This window comes from Episyrphus balteatus, chromosome 3 (genome assembly GCF_945859705.1).
Source record: "Episyrphus balteatus chromosome 3, idEpiBalt1.1, whole genome shotgun sequence".
NCBI lineage: Eukaryota > Metazoa > Arthropoda > Insecta > Diptera > Syrphidae > Episyrphus > Episyrphus balteatus.
Window position 1 is genome coordinate 78,978,660 of NC_079136.1, and position 23,605 is coordinate 79,002,264.

A 23,605-nucleotide genomic window follows, 5' to 3' on the forward strand; every position below is an offset into this window, starting at 1 on the left:
GTTTTATAGAAACCTATAGGTAAGCGGTTATAAAAAAAACCGTCAAATAACGTTTGTTATAGGTTTTATAAAAACCTGTACAACGTTTATTACAGGTTTTAAAAAAAACGGGAAGAAAACGGTTATAAAAAAACCGTCAAATAACGTTTATTAGAGGTTTTATAAAAACCTATAGGTAAGAGGTTATAAAAAAAACCGTAAATTAACGTTTAATACAGGTTTTAAAAGAACTTGTTATATTACAGGTTTCAAAAAAACCTGTAATAACGTTAATTACAGGTTTTATAATAACCGTAGTAAAACGGTTATAAAAAAAACCGTCAAACAACTCAGTACAGGTTTTTTTTAAACTGTATAATAACGGTTTGTAAACGGTTATAAAATAGCCGTAAATGGTTTATTTCAAGTTTTTCTTTGACTAAAAATAAACAGTTATTTAATAACCGTGAAAATTAGGTTTTTAAAAACCCAGTATTTGTAGAAAAAAGTGGGTTTTTTAAAAACCCGATTTAGACGAAGTTAAAAAATAACTGACCATTTTCGGTTGTGGAGACGTTTCTGGAACGTCTTAAATACGTTTATTTAACGAGTTTAGTAACTTATCCGTTAAATAACCAGAGTAAATATCCGGTTTATTTTCCGCTTTCTAACCACAAAATGTTATTTGGGAAGCAGCTGTATGTTCAAAAATCTTTACACAGAGAAAGTTATTCCGCTTTTTAATAAAATTTTCAAATTCCTTTAAATACATACATTATAAGATAATGATTTTGTGAGTTGCTTATTGAAATGGTTTTTATTTTAAATTATATATATTTCCTTAATTTTTACCAGGATTTAAGTATTTCTGATATTTTATCTTATTTTACAAAAAAAAATTAAAATATCGCGCTTGAGCGTACAATAAATTAAATAAAAAACTATTGGCTGAGTCCTTATATATCCTTATCCAATGAAGATTAAACTGGTTAACAAGGTTTTGGCCACAAGAACCAAAATATACTTTTCTGAAAGTTGTTGGTGTGCTGAACTCCAATCCAAAGTCAGAAAAGTTTTACTGGCCTCCGTTCTTGAGATATTACCGTTATAAATGCCAAAAAAAACGTCATTTTGACTGTTTTAAAGGTTAATGTTATGTGAGGTAATGCATTACAAACAAATTTGTTACGGTTCCTATGAGAACTTATTTTGGCCGTTAGTGGCTTTAAAATAAAAGTCAAATAGACTATATAGAAAGTAAGGTAAGGTTGTAAAGTCATTACAATATACTTGCAATCTTAGTGCCAGTTGTACAAACGTGGATTAGCCTTGGTTCAGGAATTTAACTCGCCGATTTCGACGGATTAGGTGCGGATCAACCTCGGTTCAAGCATGGATGTGGCTATTTTTACATTTATGGACCTTGAACCAGTGCTAAACCTCAGCTTTAGTACCGATTTCAATAGATAAAAGTTGCTGATCCACTTATTAAATATTTGCACAACTGGCCCTTATCTTATAAAAGTCATAACTCATAATTATCAAAAAAACAAAAATATATTCTGCAAACATAAAATTAGTATTTTTCAGAAATTCAGTTACCTGTGTACATATATAATTTAAACATTTGCCACATTCGCAAATATTTTTAATAATTATTCTAATTTTTTAATAACCCAAATAACCCAAATAACTTGAATTTGTTTTTATTTTTTCATAAAATATTGTTAAACACGAGCACACGTGTTTTAAAAGGAGCTATTTTTGTTTTAATTCCATCAGTTTAAAATATATTTTCTAGAAGTTTATACATATATTTCACTCGAAACTAGAAAAAAAAAAAAAAAAAACAAAATGCGTACTTTCTTCAGTGCTGGTTTAAGCACTACCGGCGCCCCTGGGCAAGATTGCAAGTGGCGCCTCTAAAAACAAAATCATTTTAAAACGAAAACCCAAAATCCCGAAAACCCAAAATCCAGAATGGGATCCCGAAAATTTTTTCGGGATTTCGGTTTCGAAAACAATCTTTAGTGTGTAATTAAGGTGTTAACTCATAAAAAACAATATAATTGTATGATTCCGTTAATTATCTTTTTTACTTGATTTCAAGTTCTTATTGCGCTTTCAACAGTCTTTTTTTGTGATTGAGTTAAGTTGGAAAAATCGTTGAACTAAAATCAAAAGAATTATGATGAGTTTTAATATTTAACTTATAATAATTGTATGTTTAAATTGTTATTTAATTGGTTTTAATTTTATGTTTCAGTTAAAATTTCAGTGAAACACAATTTTGAAGAGTTTTTTTTTTCTGTTTTATTTTCGGGTTTTTGGTTTTTCGGGATTCTGGGTTTTCGGGATTTTGGGTTTTCAGGATTCTGGGTTTTCGGGATTTTAGGTTTTCGGGATTTTGGGTTTTCTGCTTTTTGAGTTTTCGGGAATTAGGGTTTTCTGGATTTTGAGCTTTCTGGATTGTGGATTTCGGGATTCTGTCCGTCTCCATTCTGTTTCTTTATTCATTATTACAGTCTGGATATTCTCCATAATATATTTTATTCATCGGTCTATTCTTTTCCATATCCGGAAAAAATAAAGAAACACACTCGCTCTCCATATTACCAGCTATGATTTAGTGATTTATAAGTGTATAGGGGCGCCTTTGCAAAAATTAAATTGGTTGGAGGAATATTAAGATTGCTTTAGTTTTCCAAAAGAAATTGGGGCGCCTTGTTGTTCAAAGATGAACGAAGATTTTGGACACCAAACAAACTAACCCAAAATCGGGGGCGCCTTCATTCTTCAAAAAGTTTAGGACAAAAAATACGAGTGCCGTTGAAAAAGAAAAATAGAAAAAAAATTGGGGCGCCTTTGTGAAAGTAAAAATAAATAAAACATCAATTGGAAAGACTTCTTTACGCTATGATTTTAGGCAGTCTTGAGTGCTCATGCTTGAGCGGCGTATAACATAACAGATTCCGCATCTGTTAAAAAACATTAGGCCAAAGTTGCAATTCACATCATTTGCACGTTATCCACATGCACTGCGGCGTATACGTACTCTTTTTTTTGTATGTTTGTATCTTTTTTTGCCGCATGTTCAAGAGTAGGGGAGAAAAGATTCAGGTTAAAAAACGCTCTTAAATTATGTACTCCGAAATCAAAATTACCTAAGTTAAAAAATCCAACTTAACATTATTCTCAAAAGAACACAATTTAAATTTGTTTTAAAAAAAACAACAAAATTTCCAAAAAATTTATCGATCCAATTTAAAAAAAAATTAATATTTTTGAAAAATCCAAAAATGGTTTTATTTTTTTAATTTAAAATTTAATATCGGTTAAGTCACTTACGGATGAAAACGATCCAATATGAAAAAGAGACCAAAAAAGGAGGCCATATAGTTTTCAAAAAAAATTAAATGTTGGATTTCGACAGATTATTATCAATGTGCTTGTCTTAGGAAAAAAAAAACAAGTCGAAAACAACCAACAACTTTTTCCATCAAAATGTTTAGTTCTGCAAACCGAAATTAAGGATATTCTTTCTTAGTAATGTTTCTGTTAAAATAATTGTGGTTTGATGCACACGACGATAAAGCTATAGGATTCAAAGTCGCAGTCATTCAACATGAAATGCGACTTGAAAGTGAATGTTTATACAAACGGAAATGGTTCATTGTGGTTTTCTCTTTCCATTTGTAATTTTCTATTTCAATAAAAAAAAAAACAAGAAAACAAATTACTTTGGTTTGCAAAGGTGTTTGCCTTGACCACATTTACTCAAGGGGTAGTTGACTATAAAATATTTATATATGTATGTACATTAACAAATATTTAGGTAATAAGTGAAGTGAAAGGAATGCGAGAACAAAAGTCTGCTGTTGACATTTTATTTACTTACTCCTGAGAATTTCAGAACAGTATTTGACGTACAAAAAATAACTATGTATGTATGTTTACTTGTACATTTACAGTACAGGTATTTCTAGTTAAAGTTATAGTTTTTGTGAGATCAAACGTACTTGCTCTAATGGAAAAATGTAGCTGAATTGTTGTAAAAATAAAAACTGAATTGTTGGAATTTAATTTGGTTGCTCAATTATTGGCAACCGAAATATTTGTTTTCCTTACATTCAGAAGCAGATTTTTCGGTCTTGAAACAAGTTTTGCTTTACAGACACGAGTTCACAATGAACACGAACAGCCCTATAATTTTATGTTGTCTATAAGCTCTATTTAAAACTGCAAACCAAAAGTTTCTTCGAGGTCTGGTTGCTGAATTATTTGCAGTCGAAATATTGTTTTTTAAATTCAGGCGCAGATATTTTGGGATTAAAGTCTCGAAACAAGTTTTGGTTGACAGATACGAGTTCACAATGAGCAGGCCTTTATTTTTATGTAAAAAATACAAATTTATATTTTTTTCGGATTTTCGCGAACAAAATCAAGGTTACCCCTTGCCTAAAAAAAAATCATTTTCAAAAATTTTCTCCAATTCCATCGAGTGAGACATCAAAAGAGAGGTTTCCTTAAGGGCTATTCATAACTGCTAACCAAAAGTTTATTCGAGGTGTGGTTGCTGAAATATTTGCGATCGAAATATATTTTTTTTTCTTAAGCTGATATTTTCGGACCAAAGAACAGTGCTGCACTCTTTGGACAAAAAGAAATAAAATATGTGAGATTTTTGCAAAAGTAACGCTTACATCATATAGTATATTGGAGGTCTGGGTGCTGAAATATATTTTTTTTTTCTAAAGCTGGTATTTTCGGACCAAGGTTTCGAAACAAGTTTTGGTTAACAGATACGAGTTCACAATGTACAAAATACAAATTTAATTTTTTTTTCCGATTTTCGCGAAAAAATCAAGGTTAACCCCTTGCCTAAAAAAAAATTTCCTCCAAGTCCATCGAGTGAGATATCAAAAGAAAGGTCCCTTTAAGCTCTATTCATATCTAGAAACCAAAGGTTTTTTTTTAAGTCTGGTTGCTGAACTATTGTCAATCGAAATATTTTTTTTTTTGAAGCAGATTTTTTCGGGTCAAAAACTCGAAACAAGTTTTGTATATATGTAAAACGTTATCATGTCAAAAATTGATTTTTAACAAAGTTATTTTGCATTGTTTTTACTTGCGATATAGGTACTATATATCAAGTTATGCATTCGTAAAAAAAAAAAAGTTGAGATAACATTTTTCCATGACATTACGATGGTAGACAATGCCAAAAAAGTGGGTCCCGGAAGTCCGTCTGTCTGTCTGTCAGTCTGTCAGTCTGTCAGTCTGTCAGTCTGTCAGTCTGTCAGTCTGTCAGTCTGTCAGTCTGTCAGTCTGTCAGTCTGTCAGTCTGTCAGTCTGTCAGTCTGTCAGTCTGTCAGTCTGTCAGTCTGTCAGTCTGTCAGTCTGTCAGTCTGTCAGTCTGTCAGTCTGTCAGTCTGTCAGTCTGTCAGTCTGTCAGTCTGTCAGTCTGTCAGTCTGTCAGTCTGTCAGTCTGTCAGTCTGTCAGTCTGTCAGTCTGTCAGTCTGTCAGTCTGTCAGTCTGTCAGTCTGTCAGTCTGTCAGTCTGTCAGTCTGTCAGTCTGTCAGTCTGTCAGTCTGTCAGTCTGTCAGTCTGTCAGTCTGTCAGTCTGTCAGTCTGTCCGTCTGTCAGTCTGTCAGTCTGTCAGTCTGTCAGTCTGTCAGTCTGTCAGTCTGTCAGTCTGTCAGTCTGTCAGTCTGTCAGTCTGTCAGTCTGTCAGTCTGTCAGTCTGTCAGTCTGTCTGTCTGTCTGTCTGTATAAGGAGCTACAGCCTAAACGGATGGACCGATTGATGTCAAACCTGGTATGCAGCGTTATTTGGCGACTCTCCAGAGGGGTTTTTGGAATTAATTTTTTTGGACCAAAAATAACGGTACTTGTCATATACCGATTTTAGTAAAATTGAAATATCTCAAAAACGGCTCTAACGATTTTGTTTAAAAAATTCAAATGTTAGTTTAAAGTTAAGGTCTATCTTCTAATGAACAAATTTTTTTTTGAAAATCATTATTAACGGTACCTGCCATAGAATATAAGCCAAAAATAAAATTTTGAAAAAAATAATTTTTGGATTTTTAAAAAAATTTTGAAATTTTTTTTTTGAAAAATCAAATTTTCGAAAACGGGACATTTAATTTTTTTGAAATTTTGTTTTTAGATGTTGATTAGTGATTTCTACAAAATGGCATACCAATTTTATTTTTAAACTTTTTTTCCAAAAAATTATTTATAAAAAATTAGTTTTTTAAAAAACGGCTCTAACGATTTTGAAAAATTTTTTTTCTAAAAATGCATGTTAATATATCAATCAAAACTGCATACTTGTTTTGGAGGGCAATTTAATTTCAGATATTATTTTATTTGTTTTTAAAAAACGAATTTTATTTTTTTTTACAAATTTTTATATAAAAATTCTTAAAAATTTAAGCAACTTTAACTCTAAGAGCAAGTTCGTGCGACCCCAGTCGTGCATTTTATTTTTTTTAAGATTGCAACTTAATTGATTTTGTATTGAAATCTGTTAAGATATTTGCAACAAAATCAAGAAAACGTTTCTATATGGCAGGTACATTTATATTTTTTATTGCTGTTGAAGTTTTTTTTTATATAAAACTGCCTTTTGTCCGAATGATTTGGATCATTTTAATTCTTTTGCGTTTTTTTTTTTTACTTTCATTATTTCATTTAATTTATATCTTCATTTCTTCTGATCTCATATTTCATTATTTAAATTAATTTACATATGTATGTATGTACATTATGTTATGTATGTAGTTATGTAGGTATATTTTTTGAAGAAAAAAAATAATAAAATTATAGAATATGGAAATATGATTATGAAGAAATTGACTTCAAGGAACCGGTGTTCAGAGTATAAAAATATCTACCCATTTATTATTGAAAAATATTTGATTATAATATTTACGTGAGCATGTTTTCTCCCCAGGGTTCTATCTTTTATGGATGGTTTGCCTGATATGTTAAAACATACAGTGTATTGAATTTCATGTAAACCAACCATTGTTTTGTGATGTTATTTTTTTTCCTGGAAAACAAATTCAGGTGCAACACAAAGAGCAAGTATAATACGGATACAGATAAAGCTTCAAATATCATGTAGGAAGAATTCATGTACACATGTTTTTGTTTACAAATCTGTCAGTTTTCATCATGTATGCTTGTCTCACAAAATGAAAAATTATAAAACTGGGTTCAGCAAACGGAATTGAATATTTAAAGATTTACGGGAATAAATAGTAGAGACTTATTATCTACAAAAATAGAAATAGGTAAAATGCACCTTAAATTTGCACAAGATAGACTAGTTTAAAATGTTTTGTTTTGAAAAATAAATTAATTCATTAGGTTTAAGGCATGCATAACGGATGCAGGCTAGTCGAATTTGTTGCAATGCAAAATGTTTTGATAGCTTCCTCGTTTTGCGCATTTTTTTGTTTATTTAAATTTAAAAAGTTGAGTATTCAGGATTTTTAGAATTTTGAATTTTGGTAAAGGTTAATTTATATTATGTACATAAAAATAATTTCAAGTACCTTTCGTGCTGATAAATGGTAAATCAATTTACAAGCATGTAATTTGACGGTTTCGTCGTTTAAACTTCCATATCTCGAGGTCTAGATTTTTTTAAATTTTAATTTGTATGTGTGGCTTTCATATAAAATGTACCTACATATTTGCTAGTTAGGTCTTCTACTTCCTTTATAAAACAGAATTCAAAACTTTTAAAGCTATATGTTTGTAGTTTAGATGATACAATAAGGTGAATGTTTGATTATGTGATTAAATAAGATGAAACTACGCGGGTCACTGGAGCGTATGCGTAATTTTTTTTTGTAGAGTTGTAGAGTTTTCTCAGCGTAGAGTTGTAAAAAATATGTAACAATTTAAAAAACGATATCTGCCAATATGTCAAAAAAGAGCGTTTAAACAAAAAGTATACCTACCTAATATAAAATGTGAACTGCACTCGAGTACAAGAAAAGACTAGAGCGTGGTTTCTAAAAAAAAACTAAATTTTGTCTTTCTAAATCCGTTTAAACCTTCTTTTCTTTTTCGAGAAATCTTAAGTTGAAATCAACGTGTTGGGTATAGGTATATCATGTTTATTTGCTTTAAATAGCAAATCTCGAAAAGTTCTTTGCCAATTGCTTTCAAATTTTGACACAACGTTCCATTTAAAACAAATAACAAAACGATAAGAAATAACCTCGAAAACTGGTAAAAAGCGGCATTTTCGATTTTCTAACGGGATTTTCTCAAAAACGTGATGTGCTATAATTTTTTTGAATTCGGCTTCGAGCTCAGCAAAACCTGTAGAAAAGTATATCTTTATGTCTGTAACAAAAACCTTGTTGACCAGTGTAATCAGAAAATTAACTTTAAATGACCGTTTCATTTTACTGTTTTAAAGCACAGTACACATAAAAAGGTAATATCTTCCGAACTGACATTGGTCGCCAAATTGTCAAAACATGACAATTTGGCGACCAATGTCAGCTACTGTAATTCTTATTTCTTTTATTTATCTTCGAAAAACGCACAAAACCCGAAAAATCAAGCACACAACTAATTTTTTAACAATTATTCACCATTTTCCGCGAAGAAACACGAAGAAAATTTGTCATTTTTTAATTTATAATTTTTTCAAATGACATTTTATAAATTAAAACGAAAACAAATTTCCTGTTTACTGCGATTGAAATATAAAAATTAAAGGCCGACCTGACAGAATAGTGCCCATTTGAGACAAAAAAATTTTGACAATTCATTCCGTAATTTTGAAAACGATAATCGAATCGATGATAATTGTTTTACAGTTTGAGAATCTTTAAAGCTATTTTAAGTCAATTCTGATTCAATGTTTCCTAAATAGTTTATATAAATAAAAGTTTTCGTATCCTTAAAAGTCGTATTAGTCTAGGTGATTTAGTAGTTGCCTCTTACTAGGGTGTCCGAGGTTCGATTCCCGAAATAGAAATTGTTTCTTTTTTTTATTTTCTCAATAATCGTCAATAAATAAACGATAGCTAAATAGGTCTCTCTTTTGGAGAATTTATTCGTTTTTGGATGCAATATCTGATTTTTTAAAAGTGTTTATTAATTTACTCCAATCACGGATAATTTGCAAACTACACAAACAAAAAAAATATTAATGATTAATTTCTACAAATAACCATAATCAATGTTAGAGTAAATTATTTTAATATGTGTATCGAAAAACAATACGTTTTTTAATAGAAGATATAGCCGGAATGTATGTTGAACGGCGGCGAAAGTTTTGAAAAAATCTGTGAGAATTATTATCAAAATGGTCATGTACCTACACCTACATATTTGTTGGAAGACACAAAGGATTTGATTTGTCTCTAAGTTGCCTTCTTAATCGTATCGTACTTATATAATTTTTGAAAAATTTTCTTTTTTCAAAATTATTGCGTTTAAACGTCGAAAAATTTTGCTATAGCTGGATCAATATGAATTTTTTAATGACCCAAAAGTCAAAACTTACATACATTGATTATAATTTTGGAAAATGCATAAAGTGTTTTGTTACACATATTAAAATAATTTACTCTAACATTATGGTTATTCGTAGAAATTAATCATTAAACGAGACCTATTTAGCTATCTAGTGAGGCGGCTTAGCATTAAAAAAGAGTTCAATCGTGCACTTTGTGATAAAAGCATGAAATTTATATCGTTGGTAGTACTCCATATAAGAGTTATTTTAAGATATTGGGCCACCTTGTATTACATCCGGAAGGGTAGATACAAGACTTTTTCTGTGTTGCACTCGATTTGTTGCATATCATAGTATAGGCAATGAAACATTTGTATTAATATGATACATGATTTCGAGATATTTTCTAACGGCCGATCGAATAAAATCAATACCAAAATGTCTCGACCATCATGTAAAAAGTTATTGGACTCTTTATGAATTGTCTTTTACTCAAAGAGCAAGAGTCAGAATATTACCAAGTACTCCTTGAAAAAAAGTGGTAGGTTGATAAAATTTCGTGTGGACGTTTCATATACCATAGAAAAAAATAATAAAATATGTCCATCAAAAAATTTCAGGACAAAGGGTGTTTTTTTTAGCGAGAAAGAACACTTTTGAAGTGGTACCATTGCAGCACATGGAAAATTTTTGCATTTTTTTTGAACCGCATATATATTTTATACATCGTATGAGAATCAAAAATAATCAAAAAATGAATTATATTTACTATGGAACATTGAATTTTCATGCAACACTTAAATTGCTTCCTTTTATTTTTTATTAAATTTTCATACAAATTAATATTTTGAAGGAGTGAGATGCAAAAGTAAAAGTATGAAAAATAATTGTGCAGTTTGTGATAAAAGGATCAAATTGATAGGATTGTTAGTACAATACATAACCGTCATTTTAAGATATTGGGTCATTTAATATTTCACCTATGAGGATGTACATGAGCCATCTAATAATCACAAATTTCACAAAACTTCATTTAATTGCTTTCTGTGCATCGTTATAAACATCCTCATAGGTGAAATATTAAGTGGCCCAATATCTTAAAATGAGGGTTACATATTGTACTAACAATGCTATAAATTTGATCCTTTTATAACAAACTGCACAATTGAATCGTTTATTTTCAAAACATGATAAGTCCACTTTTTTTCAAAATTCGTTTTTTTAACTGAATATGTTCTTGGGGGATAACCACACCTGCCTTCAAAATATGAAGCATCTACTCAGTCTATATTCGATTTTACAGCTAAGCGAAAAAAAATTTTATTGTCAAAACATTATAAAAGTCCCGGACTTATCATCTTTTGAAAATAAACAGCAACTTTTTTATGAGTAATTGACTACACATAGAGAAGCTGACTACTGACTCAAAATCTTAAGTTGAAGGCGTCTTTCAAGTAAAATAACTACTCGAAACATTATATTCTATTCCCAAATGCAGTTGTTGGATAGACTGAGGCTTTAAAAAAATTGTATATTCATTTTAAAACTAATTTCACATTCGTTTATTTTCAAAGTATGATAAGTCCAAAATCGTTTTTATTTTTTATCTTTTAAGCAATCGGTCCAAAAAGTAAATACCAAACGATATTCTGTAGCTAGGTAAAAGTTCTACAAAATATATTTTTTATACATTTTGCAACACTTAGGTAACAAAAGAAAATAGAACGTTTTTTTCTTCTCCTGAAAAATTTGAAATCATGGACTTATCATGTTTTGAAAATAAATGATTCAATTATTTTTCATACTTTTACTTTTGCACCTTACTTCTCCAAAACATTTATTTGTACGAAAATTTAATAAAAAATAAAAGCAAGCAATTTAAGTTTTGCATGAAAATTCAATGTTCCATAGTAAATATAATTGATTTTTTGATTATTTTTGATTCTCATACTATGTACAACATTTATATGCAGTTGAAAAAAATGCATACATTTTCCATGTGGTGCAATGGTACCATTTCAAATGTGTTCTGTCCCGCTAAAAAAAAACACCCTTTGACCTGAAATTTTTTGATGGACATATTTTATTATTTTTTTCTATGGTATATGAAACGTCCACACGAAATTTTATCAACCTACCACTTTTTTTCAAGGAGTACCTACTTGGTAATATTCTGACTCTTGCTCTTTGAGTAAAAGACAATTCATAAAGAGTCCAATAACTTTTTACATGATGGTCGAGACATTTTGGTACTGATTTTATTCGATCGGCCGTTAGAAAATACCTCGAAATCATGTATCATATTAATACAAATGTTTCATTGCATATACTATGATATGCAACAAATCGAGTGCAACACAGAAAAAGTCTTGTATCTACCCTTCCGGATGGAATACAAGGTGGCCCAATATCTTAAAATAACTCTTATATTGAGTACTACCAACGATATAAATTTCATGCTTTTATCACAAAATGCACGATTTAGATGCTAAGCCGCCTCACTAATCGTTTATTTATTGACGATTATTGAGAAAATAAAAAAAAAAAAACAATTTCAATTTCGGGAATCGAACCTCAGACACCCGAGTAAAAGGCAACTACTAAATCACCTAGACTAATAAGACTTCTAAGGATACGAAAACTTTTATTTACATATATAAACTATTTAGGAAATATTGAATCAGAATTGACTTAAAATAGCTTTAAAGATTCTCAAACTGTAAAACGATTATCATCGATTCGATTATCGTTTTCAAAATTACGGAATGACCCCCCTTATTATGTGTAGGTACTGTGGTTTTAAAGTACTGTACTGTTTTTGAATAGTTAAGTAAAAAATTAAACTCATTATAGTTCGTCCAAAAATGACCTTGGTTATTTGAGTATACCAGGAAAACTTTTATAAAAACTCTCCCAAGGTGCCCTCCCTCTCCCCTATGTTTGCTTGAGCACTGATTGATAAAATTAAGAAAACGCTTACCATAAATTTCTAGTAAATTAAACTTTTTTAGACACAAGAAACAAAATTTACTTTTCTAAAGTTTTTAGGGTTGCTGAACTCGAGTCCGAGGTCAGAAGTTTTTGAAATATTAGATACCGTTATATAATGCAAAAATAAACGATATTTTGACGGTTTTTGAGGTTATTCTTCAATGTGTGGTAATTAATTCTACATAATTTTTAACAGTGTTTATAAGAAATGTTTTCTTCTTCCAAAAATTGTCACAAAAAAACATACTACGCATATTACTATATATGTACGAGTATACTATCTATGAGTTTGCCTACTTTCATATTTTACTATCCCAACCGTTTCAAAGGAAACCAAAAATACCTGAAACACACCGAAGCCCAAAACCAAAAGAAAAAAAAAAGCAATATTAATTAAAACCATTAAAATTCACTTTATAATTTTTGTTTTACGTTAAATTATAATTGCTGTTATTTTAATATCATTACTGACCAGAAATGATGTGCTTTTTGAAATAATGTTGTAAGATTTTAATTTGATGCATAGCCCAAAGGCATTAATCTAATTTTGAAAGTTTGTTTTATACCTTCCTTTGCATGTACATTATTTACATATTTAAATTTTTCAAACGACCCCTACAGAGTGAATTAAATATATCAAAAACAAGAAAAGTCTTTTCATGCGTCAACGTAATTCGACCAGAATCCTATAATATCTTTGTTTGTATTTTTAGCTTAAGGTTATATTTTGAATGGTAAATGGCTTTGTTGTGAGTTGAAAATATAAGGATTTTATAACCATTTTAAAATTACTCATTTCAAAATACCTAAGAGTTGTGTTTTTTTAGATGAACGAATTACCTTACATATCATAATATAAGATTTCATCATTTTCAATTTGGACCTATAACTCTTGGCCCATTCCCTATATTCCGCTATTCCGCGTAATGTATGCCTTAATAATTTTTAAAGACTAATATCACTTATAAAGTTTAAATCTTAAATTTCCTTAAAAACTTTTCAAACCAAAAGCTTAAGAATTCAAAGAAGTTATAAAATTTCGTATTAAAGTGTGTGTGCCTAACATATATGTATATGTTTATATTTGCAGAAACAGTAGAAAAAGGTAATGACTTTTTTTATGCTTTACAAAATGAACTTAAGACAACACAAAACACTTACATTTATTTGAGAACTTATAAGAAAACATCTGGCTCTGCAACGCAAGAACTCTGTTGTTGTTCATTAATAACTGAGTGGATATAAAACTAATTAGGTACATGCTTATACAATATTTATGTGTTGTCCTTAAGAGCTTGTGCAGCTAGGTATAATACTTTTCTTATGCGTCTCGAAAGTGATATGTTCACAATTTCTCCAATTTAAATATTTGTTTAAGATCTCTAAATTAATGTTAATGGTATTTTATGAGCTACCTTTATTACCGCCCACGTACTCGGACGAAGGTCAATGCATTTGGGATTATTGTGGACGTTTTATGAAATAACTCCTGAGGAACAAGTAAATAAATTATTAAGCTTTAAAATGAAAAGAAGAATGAAAAGAAATACATTCTTACAAAATTGAAAATTGGTAATTTAATTTCATTATTAAAATCTGAACAATATAAAGATTTGAAGAATTTATTTCAATAATTCGAGAGTGACTTGTCGCACAGAAAATTAGCAAGGACTTTCTTTAAATATTCGTGTTTCTGACTAAATTCTAAGTAAAAAGGGGGCACTAGAAGCATTAAAATTATTTCTTTAGTTTCGTTAAATAATAAAAATAGCTTTCGTTAAAAAAATTATCAAAAAACATTTGTTTTATCTGGGTTGGGGTCAAAATTCTGCCGGGGTCAAAATTCTTTTGTCAAAATTCTGCTTTCAAAATTCTGCTTTACAAAATTCTGCTTTCAAAATTTTGCTTTTCAAAATTCTGTTTTTCAAAATTCTGTTTTTCAAAATTCTGCTTTTCATAATTCTGCTTTTCAAAATTCTGCAAAAAATAAAAAAGGGTTTGGAAAATGTTAAAAAGCGCGCGCTTTTAAACATTTTCCAAACCCTTTTTTAATTTTTTGCAGAATACTGTAAAATCATCTTTTTGAAAAATTATCTGCTTATTTGATTACTTACCTACATAATTTGTCATTTTTTAAATGCAAATTAATTTTTGTTTTATAAATGAATAAATTTGAAAATATTAAGAAAAGGTTTTTAATATTAAACATTTCCGAAAATAACTAAAAATTTATTTATTTATCAAATAAAGATGAGTATTCAAAAATTTGAATAAGAAAAGGAATATACAACATTGGTTCCAATTAGTATACATATTTTATTTGAAAGAAAGTCAGTATATGCATTTCAAAAAATATTTGCGACACTTAAATAAAAAAATTTAGGAAAGTACCAATGTTGAATTACATTAATGAGGTGTATTTTTCTTTAGCCAGCGCATATGCTATTAAAAAAAAAACAGAATTAGCAGAATTTTTTTTGTTCAAATATAATGCTGGCAGAATTTTGAAAAGCAGAATTTTAAAAACCAGAATTTTGAAAAACAGAATAGAAAAAAAACAGAATTTTCGCTGAAAATGCAGAATTTTGAAGCCAGAATTTTGACCCGATCCCGTTTTATCTATAATAAATGGGGTGAGGCTATCCTGATGTTACAAAAAAAACGTCTATTTTATTGACCTTCAACCATAAGTTCCAAGAAAACACCGTTAACTTCAAGGAATCAAGTAAAACTTGTGAACATCGCTGACACATCAGGTAGTGTCTACTTGCTGCTTGCTTAGTTAAAATTACAATCTATTCGCATCTAAAAAGCACAAAAAAGATTATTTTTAAGAGAACTATGGTTGAGGCTATCCATGTGCTACGCACTGTATATGTACAAATTTTCGTTTTGGGGTGTTTCGACCCACAATGCCCCTCCCCAGGGTCCGGTTCACTAAAATATTGTGTTGTCATCCGAACTACATATATACATATGTACAAAGTTCGATGCAATAAATTGGAAGTGGGTCAAAATTAAGTTCCAAGATTTTATTACATTCTTAGTTTTTCAGTTACAAGTGAAGCTAATGAAAGCGTATTAAAAAAAAAATTAGCTTGCGATTTCCTTTTTTACCTTAAAATATGGCGTAAAATCTATGTTGCCCCTTAATCTGAAATTGATTCATATTCCTTTTAAGTTTTAGAAGTAATGAATTACAAAGAACATATAAGTGTCAACCTCCTAACGGCAGTAAAAGATACGTTTTGAAAGTTTGTGTAAAGCTTTTGGGGCCTGGATAACAGGAGACTGATCCGGCTCCGCTTTTCTTTCAACTATTTTCTTAATACCTACAAAATAAACAACATTTCTAGTTGAAACGAAAGTGTTTTTCTCTACATGATGCCTTACATTTAAAGTATGAACTTGTGCCGTTAGACATAATTGAAATTAAATTGATTTATGTACATATTAAAGCTTAGCACAGTTGGACAAAATAGTTGCTGTCAATCTGTGTAAATCATGTTTTAAGTTAATTTCCTTCCTTCAAGTATGTTTTAAGAAAAGGGTTGATTTTTGGAGGAAATTATCTAGGAATTGATGTAAAATCCTATTTTCACCATGAAATAATTTCTTGTACTTATGTATGTATCTTATGTACATGTAAGTTCTTATTAATGCTTATTTTTGTCTCCAATTCAAAGACAATCAAGACACATAAACACTTCTTTGAATAGCATATCTGCTTAAATTTAATTGAAAACATTCAAGTGACCTAGCTTTGCTTCGCTTGATACCAAATCCAATGACTAAAGGATTATCGAAACAAGCTTTAAATTTTAAATTAATAAATTTTGCACAACCATTTGTAGGCATTCAATTAAAGAAAAAAAAAAATAATTTTACAATGTCATCTTTTCTGATGCACCCTGTATTCCGAAATACTTAACTAAACTTTATATACATCAACTAACGTTTTGATCGTATGATCTTCCCTATGTAAAAAGCATACCGTTTCATGATTTTGTTATAAATATAGCTGTCGTATTGCTATCTTATGCTTTTTTTTTAATAAACTGTAATAGAGAAAATAACCACGTTGTTCATCTTTTTAATATTTTGCTCAAAAACTCTCCACAGTTTTATCAGAAGTGGGATCTGAACAATTAAATTAAACAAGTGTTTTAATTATTGTATAATTTGGTGCTTAAAGTATATTTATGTATAATTTGTGTTAAAAGCAAACTTAAAAAAAAATGTCGAAAAAGTTTGAGAGATTCGTGGAACAGGCAAAAGTTACCACACTTAAAGATATTCTGCGAGCTTTACAACTAAGTCCTAATGGTAATAAGGCAACGTTGAAGCTTCGTGTAGAAGACGCTGTTCAAGGCAGTTCTGAAGAAGCACTGGAAAATCTTATCAGAGAAGTCACATCAATAGAACCAATCGATGACGGAGAGGAAGACGATGATGAGCCGAATGACGATGAACCAGGTTTACTGAGCCCCGAAAACATTGATGAAGAACTCAATCGACTTCGAGATTTATGTAAGAAGAAAGAAGAGATCATTCTCTTGAAGCAAAAGTTAAGAGACCTGCAGTTGGAAGAAGCTGACACGAGTTCAAGACCACTTGGTGCACAAAATTTCAGAGACATGGAAGATTTGTTGTGTTCATTTAGCGGAGACGATAACTATCCCATAGATCGTTGGGTTGACCACTTCGACGAATATGCAGAAATCCTCCGCTTGGATGACCGCTCAAAATTCATATTTGGAAAAAGACTCCTGAGTGGTTCTGCGAAAATGTTTGCAAGAACCCAAAAACTGCGAAACTGGAATGAGCTAAAGAACTCACTTGTGAAAGAATTCATGTGTTTTGTGACCAAAGCTGACATATTCCGAGAATTGAGTTTGAGAAAGAGGCGACGAGACGAAACAGCGCAACAGTATGTATTGGCAATGCAAGAAATTGCATCCCATAACCCCATTGAAGAAGAGGATCTTATCCAGTTTATCATCAAAGGCATTGCCGATACTGAAGTCAATAAAAGTCTACTCTACAGCGCAAACAACATCGAGGAATTAAAGACCGCCCTTAGAAAATATGAAAAGTACAAGACCAACAGCCGAGACAATTTTCTAACGAGACCGGGTACATCTCAGCTTCATAATCGTAACAATGAACCCCAACAGAATCCGTTTCGATCAAAAGATCACCCTACTGGAAGTGAAACAAGTGCCGAACCTGCTTTAAATTCTTATCAAAGAAAAGAATTCACTTGCTTCAAATGCGGCTCTCAGGGCCACACCGCCAAATACTGTACGAGTAAAAGACCTGTTTTGACTCTGGAAGAAGAGAACACCGAAAACATCTGCGATAATAGCCCAGCAATTGTGATGACGACTGATAAGCAGAACAACAACACCAATGTAATCCATTCTCCACCAGACAACGACTTTGAGAGAGAAGTTGTTTACCATTTCGTTGAAGGTCAAGCTGAAATTTCCGTAAAACTCTCAACTTTATTGGACTCTGGCAGCCCAATCAGCTTTATTCAAGAAAAATTTGTGCCTTCGTTTGTCATAGCACCGTTGGAATCAAATAGCCGATCCTATTGCGGCGTAAACAGCAGTCCATTACATATTTTGGGAAGTGTTAATTCTTTTGTATATTTTGATCAATTTCCTACTAATTTGAATTTATTTGTAGTTCAGAATCAATCAATGAGTTATCCCGTTGTGCTTGGTAGGAACTTCATTGAGAAGATTGGCATGGTTTTGCAGAGATCAATTAAAATTGCTGGAAATGGAGACAATATTACTCCAATTAATCAAATCGAAGTCCAACATTGTCATGCTCCATGTTTATCTGTCGTCCCATCAGTGAAGTGTCAGTCAGTGCATGCAAGTTTGAAGTCTAAATCGTCCGTGAGTAAATGTTGTCAATTGCATGAACCTGTAAGTACGTCAGATACAATTAATGAAGATTTAGTGCATGAAATTTTAAACATTGATTATAGTTATGATAAGTCAGAATTAGACGTAAATATAAGTGAATACATACCAGCTCAAATTCGCAAGCGAGTGTTAGAAATTATAAAGCCAGCGTTTGAACAAAGAGATGATAATAGTTTTAAAAATAGCCAATTTAAAATGAAAATACTTTTGTCAAAGGATATACCGTTTCATTGTCCACCGCGCAGATTGCCTTATGCACATAAGATCGAGTTAGAAAAAATCCTTAATGATCTTTTACGTAGAGGGATAATTCGTGAGTCTTGTTCAGAGTACGCGTCACCTATTGTTCTCGTTCAAAAGAAAAATAAAGAGCTAAGACTTTGTCTAGACTTTCGAGAGCTTAACAAAATTTATTCTCGGCCTAACCGGATCATATCCGACCGTGGGACTTGCTTCACCTCAAAAGAGTTCTCTGAGTTCCTAGAACAAAATAATATTCAGCACATTGAGGTAGCAACTCACTCACCACAGTCGAACGGGCAGGTAGAGCGGCTGAATCGAGTAATCACCCCCATGTTAGCGAAGGAAAGCGAAGCTTTGTCTACAGGTGGTTGGGATAAACATCTTAGTAAAGTTGAGTTTGCAATTAATAACACTGTGAATAGGAGTTCTGGTTTTACACCAAGTTGCCTTTTATTTGGGAGAGATCAAAAGGGACCCATTTTCGATAAAATCAAAGAGTTTTTCAATTATAAAGTAGACTGTTTAGAAGAAAAAATAGATCAAGTAAGGGATCAGGCTCAATGCAATATAGAAAAAGAACAAGAACGTAGTAAAATTTATAATGACAAACGACACAAGAACCCTTCAAAGTATATCCCAGGAGATTATGTAATGGTCAAAAACATAGTTACTGTTCCAGGTGTAAATAAAAAGCTTCTAGCTAAGTATCGAGGACCGTACGAGATAAAAAGCGTGTTACCCAATGACAGGTATGCAATTGGCGATATTGAAGGTTTACAATCGACTCGTTTACCTTACAAAGGAGTAAGCTCGCCTAACAACATGAAGCTGTATGTGACACCAGATACAATCTTGAAGCATGACCATGAAAACAATTATACCAAACATTAACGGAATGAAATGTTAAACTTCAAATCGAATTTTCACCTGTCATAAACTCGGAATTTCCTACCGATGTTCAACGCTCTAAATTTTTAAATGTTTAATTTTATTTTACTTTAAATACATTAACAAATGTAATCGATTAATTTTCTTTTAAAAACTATTTATTAAATTTAATTAAATTTAATTTTGTTTGATATGAAATGATACAAAGTATGTAGATACGTACATATACATATAAATGACTTAAGAAAAAATCTATTATTGTACTCAATGTATATTCAAAAACAATTAACTACTGGTATTGCTAATGTAATCGGGACGATCACACAATCAGGATGGCCGATCTGTAGGCATTCAATTAAAGAAAAAAAAAAATAATTTTACAATGTCATCTTTTCTGATGCACCCTGTATTCCGAAATACTTAACTAAACTTTATATACATCAACTAACGTTTTGATCGTATGATCTTCCCTATGTAAAAAGCATACCGTTTCATGATTTTGTTATAAATATAGCTGTCGTATTGCTATCTGATGCTTTTTTTTTAATAAACTGTAATAGAGAAAATAACCACGTTGTTCATCTTTTTAATATTTTGCTCAAAAACTCTCCACACATTATATTTAACTTATGTATGTATTCAAATCTGATGTTTATGTTTGCCAGATTACCAAGTTCTATATACTTACATATATTTCGGTTAAATCTTAAAAGGTATCCGGCAACTTTATAAGAGTATCTATAGTTTCTACGTATTTACACGCACAGTAGGTATATTCTACTGCGTTAACATAAACTTCATAATATAAAACTTATGCATACATTGAACCTAAACAAACAAACAATACCAATCAACTGTAGGCATTTCTTATGGGAAATTCCTAAACAGTTATTTGATATTTTCTTTTGGCTTAGGAAAAGATTGAAAAAAAAAATATTTACCTTTTAATAAGCGAACATTTTCCTTTCTCAGCCGATTAAATTAAGTAAATAGGTAGTAAACATTGATTTTTCTTCGCTGTCATAAGCAGGAATATTGAATGGATATGGCACAATTTTGTCTTACGAGTATTTACGACTTCTTGTACAGTTATGGACATGAAAGTTTTGTAAAGTTTTTTAAAGATTAACATTTTCATAGATAATACGGAGGTTTCTGCTGCTGGCATCAAAGCAATGTGTTGAGTAAATTAACGATGATAATTTGCTTCTTTAAAGATTTAATATTAGTCGTGTTTTATTGGTAACTGTGTACCTACTAAGATTAATAAACATTTTACACTGCTTATATTTATTAAAGTAATCCTTTGTTGCTGAAGGTTCATAAATGTAAGAGTTTATATGCATGTAGGATTGTAGGTAGATAAAAAAATGTTTGGTAAACCACAACAAACGAATACTTTTGTTTATCCTTGGCAATCGTTTGTTGTTGTTTACATCAAGTCCTCACAAAATTCCTTTAATTCCCTTTTTATAGCGGTTTTTAAAAATAGAAAAGATGAGGTATGGGTGAGGATATTGTTTATCAAATTGAAAAAGGTATCTTTATGTTTGACAATCCAAGCATATGATAATAATAATTTAAAGGTACATAGGTACATTAAAAAAATTGCCAATTAATTTTGTTACCTTTTTATTGAAAATCCAAATGAATTTTTTAAGTGATTTCTAGGGTAACTTCGTTTCTCTCAAAATGATTATCCTTCCAAAATTTATTCAGTTATCGTGAATCTCTCCCGGAATCAATTTTTAAAGAATAAAACAAAATAAATGCTGTAGCAAATATTTATCCACACCCATTGATCAGAGGCGTATGTTAAGCTGCCGGGGCCCCGAGCAAAATATTTTTTTTTTCTTAATCAACTGAGACATCAAACATAAAAGTCTATTTGAAACAAGCATCGAAACAAATTTTTTTCTTAAATTTGGAGGATTACAAATCTATTTTTTTGGAATTTGGAACAAATTCAAGGGGACCACAAACAATAAAAAAATTATTTTAAAAATATTTGACCAAGCCCTTGCATCCAAATCTTTTTCCTTCCATTTTGAGGCAGATATCTGCGGACCAAAATTTCAAAAAAAAAAATTGGTTTACAGGCATAAGTTCACAGTGGAACTGGTCCATGCGTTGAGGTAAGAATATTACAATTATTTGTTTCAGATTTTCGAAACAAAAATGGCCCATATTTATGCATGCAAATGCAAATTGACCTTTATTTCCGACATATTTGAAAATAACTTTTTCAACTGAATTAAACATTTTTTTTAACTCATCTCTCCACTTAACAGAAATTGTCATCAAAATTCGAAGTGACGAAGTGCTATTCATAAAATTGGAAGCAATTCCAGTAAATCCCTTTCCTTTAAAAAAATTAATGTCTATTGGGAAGATAAGATCTTAAACTGGCAAAAGGATAATGCCCAAAAATTAAATGGAGAACAAACCCCAGAATCGATTAAAATGACACACACAACACACATGGTTTGAAAGGGATTCAATCGTTAATAAAAATTTCCAAAAAAACATCCCCGGAACTTGCTTTGACGATTCTTTATTTTTAAATTATAAACTGTTTTTTTTTTTATAAAATTTTTTTTTCATGGAAGTCAGATTGTCTTGAAATTAGTTTCATGAGATCCAGCATTGAAAAATACGCTAAGTTATTAAAAAAACAATCTATGCTTATATCTGTAAAATATACAACATACAATGAGGGTACATAATGCATATAATATCTTAATATATTTTTAAAATAAATTGACCCACCATTAAATGCCTTTAACAAGAACTTGGATTCGGTCACATGAAACATTCTCTTTAACCCTTTCGGACCCAGCGTTACTCTCATGTAACATTTTTTTTTAAATTCGTAAAAAATATTAAATTAAACAATTTTTAAGGTTTCGATGGCTTAATTGAGAGATAATAATGCCTAGTTACTGGATTATTACAAAAAGTTAGTCAAATATCATACCTTTAATTTTTTTTTATCGAAAAAGAGACTGAAATTCACATTTTTTTTTTTTTGCAAAAATTTTTTTTTTATATATGGTCATAATTTTGAAAAAAAGATATAAAAAATGTTAATGCAGAAAGTGTTTTTTTTTTTTTTTGCTTAGAAGAAGTAGCATACATTATAGTTTCATAAAAAGTTATTTTCTCAGTTCTCCGACTTTTTTTGGTGGTCATAAGCTGTGCATGTTACTTACATGTAACATGAGAATAACACACTAGTTTTGCTATTTATTATTTTGGGAAATTACTTTTTGCTATTCATAATTCTTAGTTGTGATGTTTTTGACCCGATAATACCGAAAAAACATTTTTTAATATTGATTTGTATAGCTTGGGCTCGAAAGGGTTAAATAAATAAATTCATTACATGACAAAATGTATGGAGTCTTGAAACCTTGAAAGTGATATAAATGATAAATGTGCGAACTTTTTCCTCACATGCTTCTTCCTTCCAATTACATTTCATTTTAAGTAAGACTAGATTTCCAATATTTTATTCATCGCCCAACTTCCCAAAATTTTGTATCGTATTAAGGATAAATCATTAAAACAATTTCATTGGATGTAACAGTAACATGTATTGTATCGAAGTACGATTATAAAAATGTTGATATATTTAATGTTGGGCACATTCTTTTATCAGACATCTTTGAGAAATTCTTTAGAGTTTGATTAAACGAAATGAAAAATCCTATTCAATTTGAGTTGAAAAAGTAAAGCAAGTACCTCTTGCAGTTCAAGACTTATAAACTTGAAATTGAGTAGGTATGGGCGTTTAAGGATAAGTTTTGCTCTTTTTTTTTATTTAGAGCCAATTTTTCAATCTTCTAATAAACAGTCAGTTAACTGTTCAAAGAATAAAGTTATTAGGCTCATAAACAATCAGATAAAAACATTGAATTTTTCAATCAAGAATAATTTATTCTACAGAATAACAAAAAAAAATTGTCAAATTCAAAAATATTTAAAATTAAACGTCATTTTTATTCATGATTGTTTTTGTTTTCTTGTGTTCCACTCTTAGAGGATATAACATATGGAGTGCTT

The 23,605-nt window shown here is 30.4% G+C and overlaps 1 protein-coding gene across 2 annotated transcripts in view; it reads right to left on the bottom strand.

Annotated features, from left to right (window-relative positions):
• The window catches only part of LOC129914082 (phosrestin-2-like), a 63,493-nt gene that overhangs the window by 34,100 nt on the left and 5,788 nt on the right, over positions 1-23,605 (bottom strand). The window lies entirely within an intron of this gene.